Genomic DNA, 10,126 nt, shown 5'->3' on the forward strand with positions numbered 1-10,126 from the left:
TTGGGAGGTAGATCCATGTTGCTGTGGGTATTAATAGTTCTTTTTAGTGTTGAAAAGCATTACATCGTATATAAATATATCTTGATTTGTTTCTCCACTCTCCAATTGGTGGATATTTGGGTTTGGTTTTGTTTTGTTTTGTTTTCCAATTTTTTGGTTATCGTGAATAAAGATGTAATGAACATTCTTGTACGAATCAGTTTATAAACATATTTTTATATCTCTTGGATTAAATAACTAGAATTGGAATTGCTGAGTCAAAGTTAAGTGCACATTTAATTTAATAAGAAATTGCCAAAGAGTTTTCCAAAATAGTTGTACCTTTTTATGTTCCTACCCACAATATAAGGGTTTTGGTTGCCTCACTCCTTGCAACCTTTTTATGTTCCTACCCACAATATAAGGGTTTTGGTTGCCCTACCCCTTGCAACCTTATAATATTAAGCACTTTTTCACCAACTTACTATTGACCATTCAGATATCGTCCTTTGTGAAGTGTCTGTCAACTCTTTTGCTTATTTTTATGAGTTTGTTTGTCCTTTTAGTTATTAAATTCTAAGAGTTTTATATATTCTGGATACATGTTCTTTCTTGGTTACATATCTTGCAAATATTTTCTTCCAGCCTGTGGCTTGCCTATTTATATTCTTTATGGTGCCTATGAACAGATATTTTTACTTTTGATAAATTCCATTTGATCACTTATTTCTTTTAAAGTTATATCTTTCTAGTTTTACCTAAGAAATCTTTGCCTAGCTCCAGATCACAAAGATATTATCCTTAATAGATTTATAGTTTTAGCTTTTACACTTAGTTTATGATCCGTGGTAAATTAAATTTTGTGTGTAGCATGAGGTAGAGAGGTGAACCTGTTGCAGAAAAGATCCAAAATTAGACCAGCGAGAAACCAAGCAGCACTCGGGGAGTTGGAGAACTCAGGTTTATTACTCAGGTTTATTACGCTGGTGGTCCCAGAGGAGCTAGCGCTCTAAAGATCTGGGCCAGGAGCTCAGTTGCAACATTCCTTATATAGAACCTTTTTTGGCATGGGCTGATTGATTAATTTGTCCTCAGACAAATTAATTTGTCCTCAGACAAATTGCAGGTAGTCACATTGCAATTACAAAGGACGGAAGTTGCTATGGGTTACCGGCAGTTACAAAGTGTTACAAAGCGTGAGAGTTGCTAGGAGGTACAAACAGTTACATTTGACGCTTAGACAGATCAGACAAAAGGGAAGGTGGGTCTTTAGTCAATTTCAAGTACAGCCCATGCAGCAAACATATTTACAGAAGCAAAACAGAGATTTGTATTAGTCTTTTGAATGAAAATTCCTATTCAAACCTTCATTTTATCTCATTGGATATTCAGTTGTTCTAGCACCATCTAGATGTGTGATGAAAAAACTTCTCTTTCCCTATTGGTCTGATTTGGCACCTTTATTGAAAATGAACTGACCATATAAATGTCTCTTGAAAAGAATGTCTATTCTGTGGTCATTTGATGAAAGGTTCTCTCCTCAATGAAATCGTACATCCCTTCATCTCCATCACCGCTGCAATTTTCTGGTGCTTTTGAATATATAACTTTTATAAGTTGTCTGATGTTTCTAGGTTTTGTTTAGTGAGAGCATTGCCTTGCCACAAACGACTTCATCTACCTGTAAATGGAACTCCTTGGGTCGAATTTGCTGTTATAATTCTAACTTCCTGGAGCTAGATGTTCTTTCCTCTTTTTCAGGAATTCTAGGATATAACTGTCTCTTTAAGTCCAGGTTTACTATATATGTTTCCTACAGTGTATTAGCTCAGACTGCTATAAGAAAACTCCATAGACTGGATGGCTAAAAAAATAAACATTTATTTCTCAAAGTTCTGGAGGCTAGGGATTTCAAGATCAAGGTTCTAGCAGATTCAGTTTCCAATGAGGCCCTTTTCCTGGTCTGCTCACAGCCACCTTCTTGTCATATCTTCACATGGTGGAGAGAGATGAAACTCTGGTCTCTTCCTCTTCTTATTATAAGGGCACTGATCCCATCATGGGGGCTTTACCTCATCTAAACCTAATTACCTCCTCAAGTCCCCAACTCCAAATATCATCACACTGTATATTAGGGCTATAATGTATGAATTTTGGGTAGACACAAAGATTCACCCCATAGTACATAAGTTTTTAGTATGACATCTTTTCATTATTATTCGGTTAGTTTCTCCTCTTTATCGTGATTTCTTCTTTGACCCATGATTTATTTAGAAGTATATTTTTTAATTTCCTAACATTTGAGTACTTTCTAGTAACTTTATTGTTACCAATTTCGAGTTTAATTCCGGTTAAGCTGTGGTTAGAGAATATCTTCTGCATGATCTTAGTTCTTTGAAATTTGTTGAAATTTGTTTAATGGCTCGACATATGTTTGATTTTTGGCAAATGTTCACGTGCACTTGAAAAGGAAGTATATTTGTTCTCTCACTGTTGGGAAGCGGTCGTCTATGTGTGTTACTTAGGTCAAACTTTTTATTGTACAGTCCAATTCCTTTAAATCCTTACTGCTTTTTTGCTGCTTGTTCTATAGTTACTGAGAGAAGTATATTAAGATCACCCACTATCATTGAGGATTTGTCTTTCTCTCTTTTAGTTCTGTCAAATTTTCCTTTTTGTGCTTTGAGCCTCTGTTATGTACATACAAATTTGAAATTGTTATATATTTCCAGTGCATTAACTGTTTTCACATACATTATGCCTCTTTATCTGTAGTAATGCTTTGTCTTAAAATCCACTTAGCTACACCAGCTGTCATTTACTGTTTGAATGGAATCTTTTTTTCATCCACTATTTTTTAAATAATTCTGTGTCCTTATGGTTAAAATATGTATTTAAAGAGACATTTGGTTGATGTTGTTGTTGTTTTTAAATCTACTCTTAGACTTTTCATCAAAGCATTGTCTTCACTTACATTTAATATTATAACTAATATTTGGGTTTAACCATCGTAGCTTACTATGTGTTATCTATTTGTTCCACCTCTTTTGTGTTTCATTTTCTCTCTTACTTTCTTTTGTATTTTTATCATTCTATTTTTTTCCTCCCTTAAGGAGTCGTTAGTAACCTGTTCATTTACTATTCTATTGGTGATAAACCTAGAGATTACAACATGCATTTTTCACTTATTAAAATCTAATATAAATGAATATTTTTACTATTTCCCAGACAATATAAAGATTTTAACACATTTTAACTCCATTTATCCTTCTCCTCCTGCCTTTTGTGCTATTGCCATTGTATGCTTTAATCATGTACATAATATATGTGTTTATATTATTAATATTCGATATGTTCAATTTAATTACAAGTAATATATACTTATAATCTCACAAGACATTATAATTGATATTTTCAACAGAGAAAATTTATTTGGCCTAACCTACTTGTTTATTCTTTTTTTTTAAAAAAAAGTTTTATTTTATAATAGTTTTAGATTTACAGAAAAGTTGCAAAGATTTACAGAGAGTTCTGTGTACCTACCTTGCACATACCTTCCCCTACTGGTAACAATTTACATTACTATGTACATCTGTAATAACCAAGGACCCAACTTGGTACATAACTATTAATGAAACTCCATATTTTATTTGGATCTCATCTGTTTCCCCCATATTATTTTTCTGTTTCAGATTACCACTTCATATTTGGTCATCATGTCCCATCCTCCTCTGACCTGTGAAAGTATCAGATTTTCTTCGTTTTGGTGACCTTGAGAGTCTTGAGGAGTATTGGTATTTTGCAGAGTTCCGTAGATCCTCCCTTACATACCTTCTCCCCTCTGCTCTGCCTCACTCCCCTTTCCTCCTCATTCCAGTTTCCCTGCCACTGTATTTCCTAGGAAAGCATCAGCGTGCAAGCTTTTGCCTCTGGCCCTGTCTTCTAGGAAATTGCGGCTGACTCTCTTATTCTAGGTTATAGGTTTTTGAGATCCCAGCTGAAAACCTGAGCTGTTCGTCATATCCTCACCTGACTGGCAGATCTCAGACTCCAATTTTTCGTTCCTGCAACCTGGTAATAAGTTGCCAAAATCCTTCTTGGCCTGTCAGCTGCTGCTTTCTGAGGAATTTTCACCAAAAAAATCAAAATTGGCAAATATCTCAAGGAGAAAAGGGATGCCAAAGATTGGGCTCAGAGTTCAGGGTCTCTTCCTCTAGGAGATCTTGCTTCTAGAAATCATTCGTTGTTCTTTAATGCTATCGAACAGTTTAAAGATATACATTTCTGTCTTCTTTTTCAAGTTATTTTTTGCTAGAAGCTTGGTCTGGAAAAAAGTTAGCTCTCCCTTCCAGGAAGCAGAACTCACAACCCTAGGTTATAATAGGAAACCACAGGATATTGCTAGAGAAACTGCTGTTTTCTTATAGACTCTTGCAGGCCCCAGGCCCAGCAGAGAACAAAATGGGCTCTGTACTTTCGCTTGCCTCTTTTTATTTCTGCTCTTTCTCATTGTCTTCATTTTGCAACAGCTCTAAATGTTTGATGATTTGGTGAAAGGTACTTTAAGCACAGTTTTTCCTTTCCTCGTGAAGCTGGATCTTTCAGCTGGAGAATTTTTACACGTGTAGAAAAAATACAGGCAGACTTGGCCATTAGAACAATTGCGAGGGAGATGAAGGTGAGGGGCATGCATCTCAAAGACGTTTTCCTCACTGTCCTCCATCCTATCACCCAGGAACTTTTCCACAACCCTGGTGTCTGTCTCCTACCCTTTCCATAAATGCTGACTCCATTTCTCCTTTTCACAAGGCTTCAGTTATTATGCGCATCAGCTATTATATAGCATTGCCCTCTGGTGGTACAGAACTGTTGGCCCGGCATTAAATGGGCCCAGAATGCTGCTGTTCTGAGTTCTTTGTCAACAAATGAGGAGACACACAGCTTTTTATAAAGGACTACCAACTCTCACATCTTAGAACAAAGAGTCTTTACCCCTGATCTCTTGCCTTAACTTGCCTGGGGAACTGTTACAACTGTTTCTTAACTAAGAGACAGTAGGTAACAGGCAAGAGGTTACTTTGGCTCCTCAGATTTTTAAAAATGCTTTGGAGAATAGGTTTTGTCTAATTTCAAAATGGCTCTATTCAGGGCAGGCTAACTTCTGAAAGAAACAAACTACGTGTTTCAATACTTTACACAATACAGTTTATTTCTTGCTTGTGCAATGTCCCATCATAGGTTTTTCGGGTCCGGTGACTCTCCTACATGGCTCTCCTCCAAATAATGACACAGGGACCCAGGCTCCTTCTGTCTTATGGCTCCACACTCTTCTAGGCCCTCAGAGAACTCTCCAGTTAGCCAGAGGATAAGAAAAGGTAATCAAAGGTTGTACATGGGAGGGTTTATGGGCCAGACATGGAATTTGTGTCCATCACTTCTACCCACTTTGGACATTCCATTGACCAGAATCCAGTCATATGGCTGCACTTGCCCGCAAGAGAGGCTGGGGAAAATAGCCTAGGGGTCACCTAGGAGGAATATGTACATAGTTCATGCCCAAAAACAAGTCTCTGCCACAGGGGTGTGTGTGTGTGTGTGTGTGTGTGTGTGTGTGTGTGTGTGTGTGTGTGTGTGTGTGTGTGTGTGTGTTTCTATCTTCTAAAGAAAAAGTAAAAGGAATGTCTCAGCTTTTGCCAAAGAGCCCCAAATGTTCTTGGCTCTTTTATTCCTCAGTTTACTCAAACCCTGAGTCGAAAGCAGCACTGGAGATGGATTTTCAGCCTGTCAGGACTAGAAGAAAAACGCTTTTCATTTAAAATGTGGAATATTTTCCTGGTCCTGGGGGAAGTTGAATCAGCCAACATTATTTTTAAGCAAGCTTTTATTGAAGTTTAACATAAAGTAAAGAAATGCAAAAAAAAAAAAAAGAAAGAAAAAGAAAAAGAAAAAAAAAAGAAAAAAGAGCCCATGAGTAATCAGCTCAATGAATTTTCAAAGAGTTAATATAGCCATATGACTACTACTCAGATAAAGAAATAAAACATTACCACTATATCAGAAGCCAACGCATAAGGGCGGGTGGTGGTGTTCTTGGTAATGAGGGAGGATATTCTAAGGGCACTGAGTTGCTGGCACATCATTTGGGCTATGATGCTTCCTCCCTTAAATGTTAAAGATCTAAAAACCACCACCAATGTAATTATGACTAATAGGAATGCTTAGAATATGTAGAGTTCATTTTTCCTTTATTCCCCTGAAAGCAGTGGTAAGAACAGGATTCAGAGTCCTGCAAACTTTGTCTTAAGCAATGGCTTCACTGCTAACTAGCTGTGCAACCTTGTACAAGTGACTTAACCTCTCTGAATGCAACTGAAAAATAGGCATGTGAGGCGCTCTTATTCTCAATTCCAGCCTCCTTCCTTGGGGAGCCTGGAGAGCTCTGCAGACTCTTTTGCAGCTAGAATACTGGATGGGAAGTAGCTCCTATTAGTTGGTGGTTCTCATGGGAAGTATGGAAGGTGGAGCTGAGGGAAGCCCCTCCCTCTCTGCTGAAGCAAGCTTGGTTGTGGTAAGTTTAGAGGCAGCAAAGAAAGATGGTCACCAGTTTCAGAGTGAGAGAGGTGGTTTGATAGTAGCTATGGGGGCAGCAACGGCAGTTTCCTGATGTCTCAGCTATGTAATGAGTCCTTATATTCAATAGCTTATTTTCACCCCTTGTATATGCTCCTCCAGCCTCTCAAAATTCATAAGAATTTGATTTCCCGTACAAAAATTCTCTTTTGCTCAAAATACCTAGAATAACTTCTGTTTCTTGCACTGAACCTAACTGACACAGGATGATGATACTGCTAATTTACTAGGATCCCAGGGTTAGGCGAGCTATGATTTCTGTCACAGAAGAAGCACTCAGTCAATGATTGTCACCAATGATCACCCTAAGACAGTTTAGCTATAAAAATTTTGGGAAAACCAGTTCTGTAAATTACGTCTTGCTGCCCACCGGTGTTAGCAGGATTTTTTTCCCACTTTCCCCCCACCAGCAGTCAGCAGGCATCTATAACAAGAGGAAAATGATCCTTGGCTAATGTTGCTCCCCCCTTACGTTCTCACCAGCAATTCATGTTGCCTTAAGAGATTAGGCCTTTTTATTGCTTGCCTCATTGCCCTGCTGTCTGCACCAAAGTTCCGTCTTGGTTGGCCGGGCACGTCCTTCTGATGGAGTCCAGGCCTGTTGCACAGAGAGAACAAGGAGGTTATTTGATCTCTTGACTGTGGCTCCTTCAAGTCCCCCCGAGAGTGCGCTACCTACAGACTTCTGCTAGGCTAATTGGCCCAGTGTAGCCAAAGAAGCAAAATTCCACCTAAAGCAATGAGTGTTACTTCTGGCAGAATTTGGAATTTGGGAGAGGGCAGCCTCTATGGAGGCCCAAGGGTCAGCTCTGGGTCCCACTCAACCCTTCCCAGACACTCAGAACTGCCACTGCTAATGGGCAGCAGCTTCTTGCTCAGGGTGTTGGAGGGTCATGAGGGGCATCCCCGGCCTCCAGAGAGATTTTCAGTCAGCCTGGACTAAAGCCCTGGGATATGAGAAAACTCCTCTGATTGGATGTCCGTCAGGATGGATGTAAAGCCTGACACCTTGCCCACTGAGTGTTGTTCCACAGACACTGTTGGTGGGAGGGCAGAGAGGTTATTCTCCCCACCCTTGACCCACATGTTTGTTTGTTTGTTTTTTAATAAAAAGCTAGATAGCACTTTTCCCACTGTGCATTCTCATTACAACACTTCCTGAAAGGCAAAGTTATCTTATGAAGCCAGCTCATAAAACCATTAGACCCTGGAGAGAGGCTTGGACTCAGTCTTTCTGTTGGCAAAAGCTTCGTGAGAGTGGAACCCCTGACTGTAGGCTTCTTCAGCTCCACTATCACCAACCCTGCACCTCCGCCCCAAGCTCAGGCACGCTCACCTGCCCGGTCTTCTCAGATCTCAACCAGGCCCTGGCAATACTCAAACTCTTTAAATTCACTTTAGGACTAAGGCGCTCTTGGTGGACCACTGAACTCAGCACTGGGAGCTAGAAGAAGAAGAAGCAGCAGAAGCAAAAGAAAATTCACTCTGAAAAATGACAAAAAGCCTTTCCCTTTACCTTAAGTCCATATCTCTGAATTTCCTGTGTCGTTTACATACAGCCAAGTTCTCCAACTTAGAAGAAACCACAATAAGATGCCATTTCACCGCTAATAGGATGGCGACAGTCAAAACCATGGAAAATAAGTGTTGACAAGATGGGCATGGACCCCTCATATGTGCATAGGTAAAATGGCGCAGCTGGTGGAAAACACTTTGGCGTTCCTCAGAAAGTTAAACCTAGAATTATCATATGACCCATCAATTTCACTTCTAGGTATAAACAGCAAAAATTTGAAAACAAGGACTTGAGCAGATGCCAATATCCCAATGTTCATAGGAGAATTAGTCACAATAGCTCGAGGTGGAAACAACCAAAGTGTCTATTGAGTGAAGAATGGGTAAACTAAATGTGGTATGTACATGTGATAGAATATACTCAGCCATAAGAAGGAATGAAGTTTTGACACATGCTACAACATGGATGCATCCCGAAAACATTTACGTTAAGTGAAATAAATCAGACACAAAAGAACACATATTGTATCATTCCACTTACATCAACTATCTAGAATAGGCAAATTCGTAGAGACAGAAAGTAGATTACAGATCACCAGAGGCTGGGGAAATGGGAGCGATTGCTTAACTGTCTGGGGTGATGGAAAAGTTTTGGAAATAAATAGTAGTGAGGATTGCACAACAGATGTGATTTAGACCTGCCATTGAGTTGTATGGTGGAAATGGCACATTTTATGTTGTATATATTTTATCACAATTAAAAAAAATTATTCAAAGACCTTGAAGAAATGCAGATTCCTGGGACCTGCTCCCAGACTTGAGTCAGTAAGTCCAGGGTGGGCGCCTTTTCGACAGGGACACATCGAGTGTCCCAGTGTAGGTAATCCAAGGGCCCACTTTAGGAATGCAGATATTCCTAAACTATGCTAACTGCCTTTCTTGTACAAAACAAGAAAACAAAAAGTTCACAAATACAGTGGACAATGTGGTGACAGACAGAGGGGAGGGGGGTTGGAGGGCTGGGAGAATGAGGTGAAGGGTTAGAGAAGTACAAATTAGTAGTTGATAGATGGTCATGGGGATGGGGAGCACGGCATAGGGAATGCAGTTAGCATTAATGTAATGGCCAGGTGGAAAACCAGAGAGAAGGAGCAATTAGGGGGATTGTTTTATAAATGATATAAATGTCTAACCAATGTACTGTATACTTGAAACTAATTAAAATTAAAAAAAAAAAAAAGAACAAAAGAGAAGCGCTTGCTGCTTTTCAGAGCTGGTCCTAAAGGCAGGACGCTCTTGCACTTTGTTGATTGGGACAAAGGAAGGTAGGCCACTCAGTGCATTGGCTGAGTTTGGCTGAGTCTGGATAGGCACACTAGTCTACCCAGGCTGCATCTGAACGTGGCAGTCTTGGGGTGAGAGTACTAGCAGGGACATTAGAACCAACCTGTGGCTCTGAGACCCAAGGCTTTGCTGGGGCATCAGCCCACCTCTGTCAGCCTAGTCCTGTATCCTTTTCCAGCCTGCATCCCCCGGACAAAATCTTCTGTTAGGTCCAGCAAAGGCCAGAGGCAGGAGGTGACCTTGAGTCCTGACCACTGCTTGCAGTTGGTCATGCTGTCTGTCTTCCTTCTCCCTCATAGTTCCAGTGCCAGGGTCAGGTTTGTGCTTCTTCCGTCGGTGGTACATGATCTCACTTCTGGTATCCTTTCAGTGAGTGACACAATTTCCTGTGTTTTCTGAGTAAGTCTTTTCTTACAGGTAAATAAATAAATTACTAGTAAGGAGAATGACCCTGAGCAATTACAAAATATCTTTGGGTTGCTATATGAGAATGTGCCTAGCAACTCTGGTGTTCTTTGAGCTTGGTTTACTTCCACCTTAATGCCCTAAACTGTTCTAATAGGTCCCATCTAGAGTAAAGCACAGAAGAAAGCCCAGCCTGTTAACTCAAATGTAAGGACTGCTCTTCAGAAGGCAAAGAGAAGGAAGGGAGGAAGCT

This window comes from Pteropus vampyrus, unplaced genomic scaffold (assembly GCF_000151845.1).
Source record: "Pteropus vampyrus isolate Shadow unplaced genomic scaffold, Pvam_2.0 Scaffold74, whole genome shotgun sequence".
Lineage (NCBI taxonomy): Eukaryota > Metazoa > Chordata > Mammalia > Chiroptera > Pteropodidae > Pteropus > Pteropus vampyrus.